This window comes from Triturus cristatus, chromosome 7 (genome assembly GCF_964204655.1).
Source record: "Triturus cristatus chromosome 7, aTriCri1.1, whole genome shotgun sequence".
In the NCBI taxonomy this organism is placed as follows: domain Eukaryota; kingdom Metazoa; phylum Chordata; class Amphibia; order Caudata; family Salamandridae; genus Triturus; species Triturus cristatus.
The window spans coordinates 1735541055-1735554037 of NC_140590.1; positions in this window are offsets into that span (position 1 = coordinate 1735541055).

Sequence of the window (12983 nt, forward strand, 5' to 3'; positions counted from 1 at the left end):
CTGTTAGTTTGTATCCTACTTTTCACACACTGGTGCACTTCTGACTAGGTACAGCTATGGTGCATTAGTGCACAGTAAAACAAGCATTGGCATAGCCAATAGGTCTCGCCTTTGGGACTTTATAAGTGCTTAGCCATGCAGCAGTTGTTGTTGCACCAAGGATATTAACTAAATACTTATAAGGTCCCAAAAGCGAGACCTATTGGCTATGCCAATGCTTTTTTTTTTTTTGCAAACATATTCCCCCCAAAAAAGAGGAATAAAAATAAACTTGCTGCTATATTAAACAAATATTAAATGACTAATGTGGCCTTTTACTATATAATGTATTTATATAAAAAGGCTTTGCTATGATAAGCATGTTATTATTTGTGAAGGAAACCGGAATAAATCACCAAACTCAGCACTCAGTCCGCTGGAATGTTACAAAGCCACTTTATAAAATCAGCTTTTAAAATACGTGGGAAAACAAATCGCCTTGTTACCGGGCACTATGGGTGGAGGCAAAATAGGTTGTGTATTTTATGCAGGCTACAGGAAATTATTCCTTGTGCACCACAATATAACAAAATGACTTTACAGCAGAAAAATGTATCATCTCAGCTATTGCTGGTGCAATATTAATCACCTAATGATTTTTTTAAAGTTTACATTTGCGCCCACAACAAACGAAAGGTTAAGCGAGCTGTGTATGAATATTAACTAACACTTTTAAAAAAATCTGGCAAACTAGAAGTGCAGCCATGAGAGTGTGGGCAGGCGTCTTTTTCATCGCCATCTTCGGATCTTTAGAACTGTTTCCGCTGCCTGTAAGGAGCACTTCCGAAGAGGGCCTTGTGACCTAATCTGCTAGCACTTTTGTTTGCGTAGTTAAAACTTACCGGGGTTAAGCGCAACATCAGCTTCACTGGTGAGTCTTAATTTGTTTCCTCTGTTTTGCCCTGGTCCTGGACTTCCTTAAGTTCTTGCAGTCAATTTTACTACTCTGATAGGAGAGAGTAGAAAGTTACTGTTCAACACAACTGCCAGTGAGTAATCACAGTCTTGATTTCGGTCCAACCATCTGTGGACATTAACGAAGATAAGTTGGCAGGGTATGCTCAGACGCGAGTCCCTTGCTCACTTTGCCACTGGATTCAAGCAAGCCTGGCTGAAGACGGCTGAAATGCCAGAAACCGGTCCTAGGAAGCTTGTTTCCGGTCCAGGGAAGGCATGGCTTGTCGGTTCGGGCTGGACTGTTCCCATGAGGCACAGGGTCAGACTGATTTGCATATGGCCATGTCTGAACTGGGGTGGCAGAGTGGGCTAAAGAACGGTGATGGATCAAACCCAGATCTGTTGACTGGGTGTGAGTGTTTGCTTGGTTCTGATGCTCCGTCCATCACCACCCCCTTTTGTACCGCTATCGGACTCCTGGCAAAACGGCAAGGGCCTCCCTTTTGTCATCTATTCTGCTCTTTTGCATCTTTACGGCTTAAATATCTTCAAATAAAGACTGAAAAAAAGAAAAACCCACAGAATAGGGCGTGCTTTCATAAGCAGGATGCGATGCATTCAAAGGCATAGGAGACACTCAATTTCTGGGGGTTGGGTGACAGGGACAGCCTTCAGGAGAGCAGACACTGAGGTTTCACTTAGCACTAAGAGCAAAAGCACAAGTCACGCCATCTCAAGATGTAAATCAGGCAACAAATGTCATAAAAAAATATAATAAATATTTCAAAATCTCAATTAATGGCACAAAATTAATATATAATCGTGAGACAAATATATTTTTAAACATGAAACATCCAGGGATAGTGCTGATGATGTTGCCATGAGCTACTCAAAATGTGCCAGTTTGTTATGTTCTCTATTTACATGGCCTATATTATTATAAAAAGTGAAGCCAGATTATTTTATATTAATCATATATAACAGTGAGAGTTTGAAGAGTACAGATCCCAAACTATTACTTCAAGAGCTCTCAAACTGGATGGTGAATGAAAATGATACTTAGTGAAACAAAGCGATGGGTCGGAGATCAAACAATGCGGGCAGGTGAGGAGGGGAGCCGGGACTCCAGCTTTGCATATGGTGCTGTACTGAGCCAGCAGGGTTACAAACCACCTCTCCTGTTTTACACCAAAGGTCAGTGCTTTGCGCTCAGTTATACAATTAGTGTTAGTATGTGAAGTTCAATGAATATACTTATCACATCTTAAATCAAACTGATACTAGACACAGGAGCATAGTAGAAAGATGTAAAGATGCGCTTTAGTTTGGAGTATTTCTACAATTACTGAAGATCAAACTCAGTGTCGAACATGGCAGAGTAGTGTGGCCGGGTCCTCCCTCCACATCGGCGGAATTGGGCTTATGGATGGACGCTGCTGGGAGTACCGGCTTTGGCGCCATTCTGGGTACCAGGTGGGTCGCCCAGCGGTGGCCAGCGGAATGGAGGACACAGGGTCTGACTACCAATATTGGCTTTCTGGAGCTTTTTCCGATATGGGTAGCATTGATGGTCTGGCCGGAACACTTACGCAACCAATCCGTGGTGTTCTGGTCGGATAACATGACGGTTGTGGAATGCATAAACCAGCAGGGGGCACGCTGTCCATTCATACTCCGTTTACTGAAGGAGATTGTGTTGCAATGCTTAAAATGGAATGTGGTTTTCAGAGCCAAGCATGTCCCTGGCGTCCTCAATAATGCAGCTGACTCCCTTTCTCGCTTTAAAATGCAGGTTTTCAGGGAACATCTTCCGGCGGCAGATCCCCAGCCGGCGCAATTCCCGGCAGTACTTTGGCAGATTGGTGCCCCAGATTACAGGACCTCGTGGTCGCTAGCTTAGCCCCCAGGACCAAGACAGCTTACGAAGGGGCGTTTTTGTCTTACCGGGCTTTCTTGGGGCGGGAATGGGAGGCTAGGTGGGCCCAGGAGGACAGCTTTGCAGCTTACCTAGAATCAATGCACAGGGAAGGGCGCTCAGTGGCGACTGCGAACAGACATAGGGCGGCAATCTCCTTCTTTGCGCAGAGTAAGGGTATGCAAGATCCCACTAACACCTTTCTGGTGCGCAAGGCGTTGAGGGGTTGGCGCCGTGTACAGGGTTACCGGGGCGATAGGAGAAGGCCCATTGGATTGGCACGGCTGACGGCCTTATTGGGGGCGCTGCACAGTGTTTGTAGCTCCCAGTGGGAGGTTATCTTGTTCAAGGCGGCATTTTCCCTGGCCTTTTATGGGGCTTTGAGGGTTGGGGAGTTAGTTGCTGGGTCAAAAACTGATAGAGTGGGGGGACTACGGTGGGCCGGGGTTGAGATCAAGGAAGACGTTATGAGAATAACAATTCAGAAATCAAAAACCGATCAGGACTCTCGGGGTCACACCATAGTGCTCCATCGGGCGCGGGCCAACCCCTGCTGCCCGGTTTCTCACGTGGAGGCTTTCTGCAGGCAGCGGGAGTGCACGGCGGGGGACACACTGCTGTGTCACGCCGATGGTACACCATTGACTAGGTACCAGTTTAGGCGAGTCTTGGAGCTAACGGTCAGTCTGGCAGGGTTCGATCCAAGGGAATTCGGCACCCACTCATTTAGGATTGGGGCAGCAACTGAGGCAGTGGCGAGGGGTCTCTCAGTGGAGAGTGTGAAGACACTGGGGAGATGGTCGTCTGAACGTTACAAGAGTTATGTACGAATTGACATGTTGTGACAAGATGGTGCTCACGCCCTGTATGTTTCTTTTGTTTGCAGTTTCTCAAACCTGTCACGCAGGGGAGGAACTCGTCACCGGGCGACAACGACCGGCATCGGCACAGCACGGAGGACACAAGAAATTGGTGACTTGGATTGTGGGCCACTCTTATGTTAGGCGTGCGGAACATGTTTTTCTTTCAGGAGACCGTAGGACGAGTGCAGCGCAAAAGGGGTTGGATATATCATTTTTCGGGAGGGGTGGTTTATGCCTCAGCCAGTTTCGGAATTTTTTCCAGGGACTCTTAGCTCAGCAGCGGCCCCCCCCGTCAGTGGTGATACTTCACCTGGGGGAGAATGATTTGGCGAAATTGGGGAGGCGCGTGCTTATTGAGGAGATCATTTCCACTGCGGGGTGGGTGGCCAGGGCTTGCCCGGGTTCCACAGTAGTTTGGTCGCAACTTATTCCTCGGTGGCAGTGGCGAGGGGGGGTCTCGGTCAGGGCGTTGAATCACTCGGTACGGAGGGTCAACACACAGTTGGACAAATTATTTCGGACCCCCCAGTTGCAGATGATTCCACATGGGTGTATCTGGGGCGAGCAGTTTTACTTGAGGGACGGGGTGCACTTGACGGAGGCAGCAAACGTCTTGTGGTCTAATAATGTCTGGGCCTGGTTGGAGGGATTTTTAAAAAATAAGCGCGCTCCTGGTTTAGGTCTGGGTAGAGGGGGAGGCCAGATCGTCGGTTAACAATGCTGTCCCGTGGCGGTAAGGTCATGACCGGTGAGCAACTATTTGAAGGTCTGAGGGGGCGGGCATCATCCTACGGAGGTGCCCGCCCAGGGGGAGGGGCCATTGGCCCCTCCTAGAACTTCAGGGGCAAGGTAACTGGTGCTTCAAAGGGGCGCGGGTTGGGGAGTCACGCTTTCCTTAGGCTGGTAGCCACCCCGCGCGCGCATACTCATGACGTCACCGGATGGCGCAGAGTAAGGGCCCTCCTTTAGTGGGTAAATGAAGTTCACGGCGTGGACCGGGTAATTACCGGGCCCGGCTGCGCATGCGCACACCTGTAGGGGAGGCGCAGCTAGTAGGACCTGACACCGGTTAGCGACCTTGCCATATGGCCCAGAAATGTTAGTATACAAAAATGCAGAGGAGGATGTTAGACTCGGTTAGGAAACAATCTGTACTAGAGTCTTTGTTAAGGATAGACACTCACACCTGTTGACAATAATGTATCTAATGTCCTGCTGAATTTTTGTATAACCGTTTATCATGCAAATTTGAAATTTATTGTTTTGTACTTAATAAATACGGCCGGGGGGTCTCGCGACCTCCCGCCTTCCAAAGATACCACGTCTGGCTGCTGTGTCCGGGGGTGGTGTGGTCATAGGGGGAGGGCGGTAGCCAGTCACTGACCATGTCACCAAACTCAGCACTCAGTCCGCTGGAATGTTACAAAGCCACTTTATAAAATCAGCTTTTAAAATACGTGGGAAAACAAATCGCCTTGTTACCGGGCACTATGGGTGGAGGCAAAATAGGTTGTGTATTTTATGCAGGCTACAGGAAATTATTCCTTGTGCACCACAATATAACAAAATGACTTTACAGCAGAAAAATGTATCATCTCAGCTATTGCTGGTGCAATATTAATAACCTAATGATTTTTTTAAAGTTTACATTTGCGCCCACAACAAACGAAAGGTTAAGCGAGCTGTGTATGAATATTAACTAACACTTTTAAAAAAATCTGGCAAACTGGAAGTGCAGCCATGAGAGTGTGGGCAGGCGTCTTTTTCATCGCCATCTTCGGATCTTTAGAACTGTTTCCGCTGCCTGTAAGGAGCACTTCCGAAGAGGGCCTTGTGACCTAATCTGCTAGCACTTTTGTTTGCGTAGTTAAAACTTACCGGGGTTAAGCGCAACATCAGCTTCACTGGTGAGTCTTAATTTGTTTCCTCTGTTTTGCCCTGGTCCTGGACTTCCTTAAGTTCTTGCAGTCAATTTTACTACTCTGATAGGAGAGAGTAGAAAGTTACTGTTCAACACAACTGCCAGTGAGTAATCACAGTCTTGATTTCGGTCCAACCATCTGTGGACATTAACGAAGATAAGTTGGCAGGGTATGCTCAGACGCGAGTCCCTTGCTCACTTTGCCACTGGATTCAAGCAAGCCTGGCTGAAGACGGCTGAAATGCCAGAAACCGGTCCTAGGAAGCTTGTTTCCGGTCCAGGGAAGGCATGGCTTGTCGGTTCGGGCTGGACTGTTCCCATGAGGCACAGGGTCAGACTGATTTGCATATGGCCATGTCTGAACTGGGGTGGCAGAGTGGGCTAAAGAACGGTGATGGATCAAACCCAGATCTGTTGACTGGGTGTGAGTGTTTGATTGGTTCTGATGCTCCGTCCATCACCACCCCCTTTTGTACCGCTATCGGACTCCTGGCAAAACGGCAAGGGCCTCCCTTTTGTCATCTATTCTGCTCTTTTGCATCTTTACGGCTTAAATATCTTCAAATAAAGACTGAAAAAAAGAAAAACCCACAGAATAGGGCGTGCTTTCATAAGCAGGATGCGATGCATTCAAAGGCATAGGAGACACTCAATTTCTGGGGGTTGGGTGACAGGGACAGCCTTCAGGAGAGCAGACACTGAGGTTTCACTTAGCACTAAGAGCAAAAGCACAAGTCACGCCATCTCAAGATGTAAATCAGGCAACAAATGTCATAAAAAAATATAATAAATATTTCAAAATCTCAATTAATGGCACAAAATTAATATATAATCGTGAGACAAATATATTTTTAAACATGAAACATCCAGGGATAGTGCTGATGATGTTGCCATGAGCTACTCAAAATGTGCCAGTTTGTTATGTTCTCTATTTACATGGCCTATATTGTTATAAAACGTGAAGCCAGATTATTTTATATTAATCATATATAACAGTGAGAGTTTGAAGAGTACAGATCCCAAACTATTACTTCAAGAGCTCTCAAACTGGATGGTGAATGAAAATGATACTTAGTGAAACAAAGCGATGGGTCGGAGATCAAACAATGCGGGCAGGTGAGGAGGGGAGCCGGGACTCCAGCTTTGCATATGGTGCTGTACTGAGCCAGCAGGGTTACAAACCACCTCTCCTGTTTTACACCAAAGGTCAGTGCTTTGCGCTCAGTTATACAATTAGTGTTAGTATGTGAAGTTCAATGAATATACTTATCACATCTTAAATCAAACTGATACTAGACACAGGAGCATAGTAGAAAGATGTAAAGATGCGCTTTAGTTTGGAGTATTTCTACAATTGCTGAAGATCACACTCCGTGTCGGAACATGTCTGCCTGCAGTCACGCTGAACTTTGCAAGCACTCCTTGAAAGCTGTAACATAAAGAGCTAAGTCTGAGAGGGGCGGGGCTTCGTTCCTTTGCGAAGTATTTCACTGTGGTCAAAGGTGTTAAGCCACTCAGTGGAGAGGATAGCCTTGCGGCTAGAGCAGTCGACCTCGGACCTGGTTCGAGTCTCGGCAATGACGCTCAACATCCTGTGATTCTGGGCAATTCTCTCCATTTGTGTATGGAAAAGACGTCAAAATTACGAACCATTCCAAAACATTCTATACTGTGCTTAACAAATTAGCATTCTAATACATACAAAAACACTAATAGATGGTATGCTTTCCAAAATAATTTGGAGTTGTCAATCTAATCTGAGCCTGAGTTCCTCGCATGAATGAAAAATAAAACTTTGAAATATTGCTTTGCTAACTAGCTCCGGCTATTGAATATTAAAACTCTGGCAATTCCAAAAACATTGTCGTATTACCAATGTAATCCCTTTTTTCTCGCCATTAGTTTGTACCATGCAAGGTGACACAAGCAACATGGGAAAGTGGTGCATACAAAAGCGTGAATTCGTCAAAGGGCATATAATAGGCATGATACACAGATGCTTGTCTTTACCTGAGGAGCAGTCAGATGGCACCACGGATTCTGCCGTGCCTGCTGATATGACCCCAGGCCCGGTGCAAAACCTGGAAGTAATCTGCCATCTCTGCTCTTGAAAGCAACTGGTGATGTGTGCTGCTGAATAACTTGTCCCTGCTGAGTTGCAGGTAAACAGTTCCGGGGCAATGCAGTTTCTACAGAGTTCGCTATTCTAACCACAAAATCGGGCGCACTTTTCTTAAAGTGATAGTGGGGAGTTTTTACCAAAAAGAAATTGTGATTGTGAAATCCCCCCTGCGGAGCTTACACTTTACTGGGGACCACGCCCCTATCTTTAGACAGGGCTCGCTGTAAGCTAAATACGGCGAGCAGCGTCTAAATAAAAGGATGTGGCTACCATTAAAGTGAAAGCACCCTATCGTGCGCTCACTCAATTTTTTTTTTAAACTAAGGGTTCGTAGAGCGGCGGCTGATAAAGATAAAGCGGACCACGCTGCTAAATTAAATAAAGAAGCGGGCATCAGAAATAAGTGAGGAAGGAAATGCAGAATGAATGCGAAAGAAAACAAGCGTGCGCGCGTGACGAGTAGGCTGGTTTAACAAATGCGCGTGAGAGTGGTGCGCGCGATGGCAAAAGTAGGCTGGCGAGTGGTGTGCGTTGCGGGGCTGAAAGCTGGCGGATACGCGCGTTCACGCTCGCGTGAACGCAAGCGCTAGGCCAGCCGGCACCACTTTGAAATCTCACCTAGAAAATGTCTCTCCGTGCAGCGCATGCTGGTCTCTTTTTGAAATAGTTGTCAGAATTGGAGCAAACCTTCCGGAAGAGAAGATGATAGGGTGGCTAAGCTTCGTCGCCACGGCTTTCCAGGCACATGGTGTTTAGCCGGCTTTCTGTCGCTGAGACTTCTGTGTAGTCTGATGAATATTTTGCGGAAACGCCGTCCAGCGAGCGGGTAACGTATGAATGCGATTCCTGGTCCACAATCAGATTATGCCACAAATAAGCAATATTTTCACAACACTAAATAATCAATAAGAGATATGTTTGCAGTTTCGTGAAGATAATTACATCAGATTCATGTGGCACCTTCTCGAGCTCTCACAAGTCACACAACAGAGAGGCAGCAGTGCGAACCAAGGCGCAATTGTGCACAGAGGAGCTGCTGGTGCAAGAACATTGCTCGTGTGTGGCATTACCTGGGTGAGAACCAGGAGCCAAATTCATACCTTAATATGTCGCTGGACGGCATTCCTGTAAAACATTCACTATTCTCCACGGATCACTATGACTTCCTAGCGGCAGAAAGCCGCTAGAAGCCTAGTGCCTGGAAAGAGATGGTGACCCAGCCCTTCTAGAACAATAGTCCGCTCCCGCACACTCCAAGCTAACCCTGACAACTACTTCAAGAGGGTAGGCGGTAAGAGGGGAGGGAGCGAAAGCCCAAAGCGAAAGCACGCTGCCATGCTGGCGTGCGGATAAAAAAAAATGCGCGCACGTGTGCACATCCCTACGCTAATTAAAGTAAACAAAGATGGCATCGGGCTGTCCACATGCGCGTGCATTTTTTGGTCCGTACCCGTGCATGTTTAACATTGTGAATGGCGAGAGCAGCCATTTTTGTCCATCGGTACTCGCGTGCATTCAGCTTTGGCTGAATTGATCGCAAAAGGCCTTTGCATTGCGAGTGCAGCTCATGCGCTGCTATCGCCAGGCGAGACCTAAAAAGTGCTTCCTCTCCATGCACCTGTGATTATTTTAATTGTTTATCCGGTTACCTGAGGCAGCAGCAGTGCGGATGCCTAGAGAAGTATCGAGGGTACAACGGGATAGATCTTGGCCTTTGGGGGCTCACACTTGGCACAGTAATGCTGTTGAAGTGTTTTAGATCAGTAGATAATTTACAGCATTTGGTTTTGTCTGACAGCAGCCACAGGCAATGGTAAGGAGTGTATTGCTGTTTTCCCGTCCCAGCATCCTCTCCGTCCCTTTTCATCACTAACTTTGAGAGTGCCGTTGTGCGTTTTAGAGCAGTAAGGGATGCCCGAGGCTACACCAAACTGCATCGGTTTTTAGGTCTGTCTTGACAGTGCAACTGTCATCTGACCGTATGTGGTTAACAAAAACCTTATGTGGTTAACAAAAAAGAGATTTAGGAGCACTGCTGAAAGAGGGGCGTAGGCTCCATTTTGCAAGAGTGCAGGAGATGATTGGACCCAATTTGTGCGCTTGTGTGTAGCAAGTCCACTCCCACCATTTTAGGCAGCACCGACCTGACAGGTGCACTCGACGTTTCACACCTAAATGCACAATGAAAGCATTGGAGCAACCACTCCCCATAAAAATGTCTGCCAAGGACAGCAGTTGACCTCATCACCACTATGTCCCCACCAAGAGTCTGCATTCTAACTACAGTGTCGTCCCCGCGCCCTTTCAATTGGACGTGCATCAGTCCAGCTTATGCGCCAATGTAACCAATGAATTCCCTACAATTCATATTAACTTCTTCGATGACATAGAGCCTCAAACACATCCTACAAGAAAACAAAGAACAACAAAGTCGATAAACAAATGCCTAACCTTACGATAACTCCCTTTATGGCCAACTATAATGTCCACAACAAGAATACTTCTTATCTACCTATGTGCCTATCATTTTCCTAGCCATACCTAATCTATGCACCTTTTTAGCCACACCAGTTCCAAAAGAATGTGTTCCATAATTCTCAGCCTGTTAGCCAAAACACATTAAAACCCTACTGAAAACCCCATCAAGTTCAATGGCGTCAGCCTCCTCCCATCTGCATGGAGGAATATATCTTCTGAACATACTGAATTCCCTGCAAACTGTCTTTACATTTCAAGTGGACAAATCTTTGATCCACGCACCCTTTTCAAAAGCGCAGAGTGCCTTTCCTTATCTTGCCTGTTTTACATCTCTTCACCAAATTGCTTATACCGCTCCCTAAATCTGTCCTGGTAATGCCTTTCCTAACCCTATCGCCCCACAACTCTGAAATCCTACAAGCTCTGAGACAGAAAGTCACCTTGACTTTTGAATAGCAGCACATTGGCAAAGTTCTACTCACATCGCTCAAAAGCTCATACGTAACAGACTTTCTCTGCCTCTCCAAACCGGCCACCATATGCTTGGCTATCTCGCCAAAAACAGGGTCATTATCCCAAAACAACTTGGCAAAAAATGAACACCTGCCAACTTCCCCCAGATAGTAATTGGCGATAAACCTCCCTCTAACAAAGTCAAAACAAAGGTAACCGTATCTTCTCTCCTCTCCATGACATCCCATCCTTATCTCCATGCCTTTTCCTCGCACCACGGACAACAAGCTCTCTCCACGCTGTTCACAACCTCCCTTAGTAGATGGAACTAACAAATGTCTTATCAGCTCCACAACTCGTAGTTCCACAGTGCCCTCAGTTCTGGTGGCATCTGCCTCTTCTTCTTCTCTGTTTCTCAAGCCAGCCAATGAAATCTCTGCCACTGTGAACGAACAAAGCATCCCTTATGCCCCTCTGTACCCCTGGCACATGACTGGCTGTTAACGAGTGTAAAACTGTAAACACACTGACATAAGTTGTTGCTCACAGCTTCATACATCTCACATTTGTCTTCTGACCTCTTACAAAAGCAAACACTGTAGACGTTCTGATTTTCCACAATAAATTGTACTCGTTTATGAGCCAAGTCAGCATTTCACAGGACCACCACCACAACCAATGGGAGAATTTCAAGAACTCTACACTCCTGCCTTGATTCAAACAATGCTCTGACCATTTCTCTGCACACCCTCAGCCATCCCAAACAAAAACTACACAAACTTAAGCCAATATCTGGGCATCCCATTTTCTCAGATGATGCTGGTCTGCTGTTTGGCAGATAATGGCAACAACCAGCAGCTACAAATTTAAGCATCCCTAGCACTCCTCCATGATACCACGTACACCGATGGGCTCTCCTCTTGTTGAAGCAGATGGATCGCCACTTCTCTGGCTGAGCCGAGTCTACATACCTAGACACAGGAGATCCCCCCCCGTCACAGGATAAGGGGCTGTCCGACATTGCATGCGTGGTGTTGTTTGAAGTAATCATCTATAAATTACCAGTCCAGATGCCCAATTTTGGGAGAATATGCAGACAATTCTTGGACTATGGCTTACTAGCCAGCCGTTGTGCATCTGTATTGTTATAAGTTTCCATATTTCTTTGTTATATTGTGAGCTCTAACCTTTGACCACCCATTCCTTATATCTCAGGATTAAATATCCTATCAATTATGTTATATCCTGACTTTAGTAAATGCAATGCTATTTAACACCAATGGAATGTTACTTTGATGATGCTGTTTAGAATGTTATGATTCAGCCTGAGAAGACACAGTTGAGTGGGCTGTGCAGCTTGATGGCTGCTCCTGGTGGGGTCTCTTTATCATCTTGTAACTATCCTGAATAAAACTTCTCTGAACTACAACTACCTGCGTGACTTGATCACTACAATTTTTGGCGACGATCTTCATAAGAACCTGCATATGTCACCCTTTAAAACTTCAAGCAACTTCATGTACGGACTCTTCAGTTCCTCAAACTAAGCATCCTTGACCCCACCAGTGACCTCCCATCGGTCGCCCACAGCGGTCTGCCAGTTGTTTGTGTTCCTGGGCAAGTCCTACTTAAATAGCTGTTCATCTACTTAAGGCTGTCTACTCTCCTGAGTCCATCCCTAAATTTCAGAGAAAGCCTACTTCTACTTGTACTGGGCCTTCAGTGAGGGTAAGCCTACTGACGTCTGGGGAAGTGCTGTGCCTTCAGTGAGGGTAAGCCTGACGATTTTCAAACCTCCCAACGTCTGTGTCCTGTGCTGTTCCGCTCTTTAAGCCTGCTTAATAACATCTACGCTTTGTACTGTAAGCCTGGCATTCACCAACGCCTGCACTCTTCTTGTCCTGTCTTGTGCCTTCAGCTTCTGTTCACCTGCCACATATCTACGTATGCACATTGTCTGGGGAAGAAGTGCGCTACTATATGTGCTTCAGACAAGACAGTTTCTACTATCTGGATGTCTGTTCTCTTAAGGAGCCTTGTCTAGTGCCTGCCTCAGTTGTTTTGAGAGCGTCTGCCTGGTGAGTGCCTGGGTAGTCTCCAAGAAAGATTTCTGCTGGTCTGGTCTGCTGTCCCTACAGCATCTCAACTATTTCTACTAGAGCCCAAAGCACGGCGTGCTGTGACTGCAGCTCCACCAAGAAAAACCTCTGCTGTTTAACTGTTTTCCCGCATCTAGTTTTTCACAACTAATTGTGCATTTTCTGCAGCGTGAACAGCACCACTGTTCTGATTGTG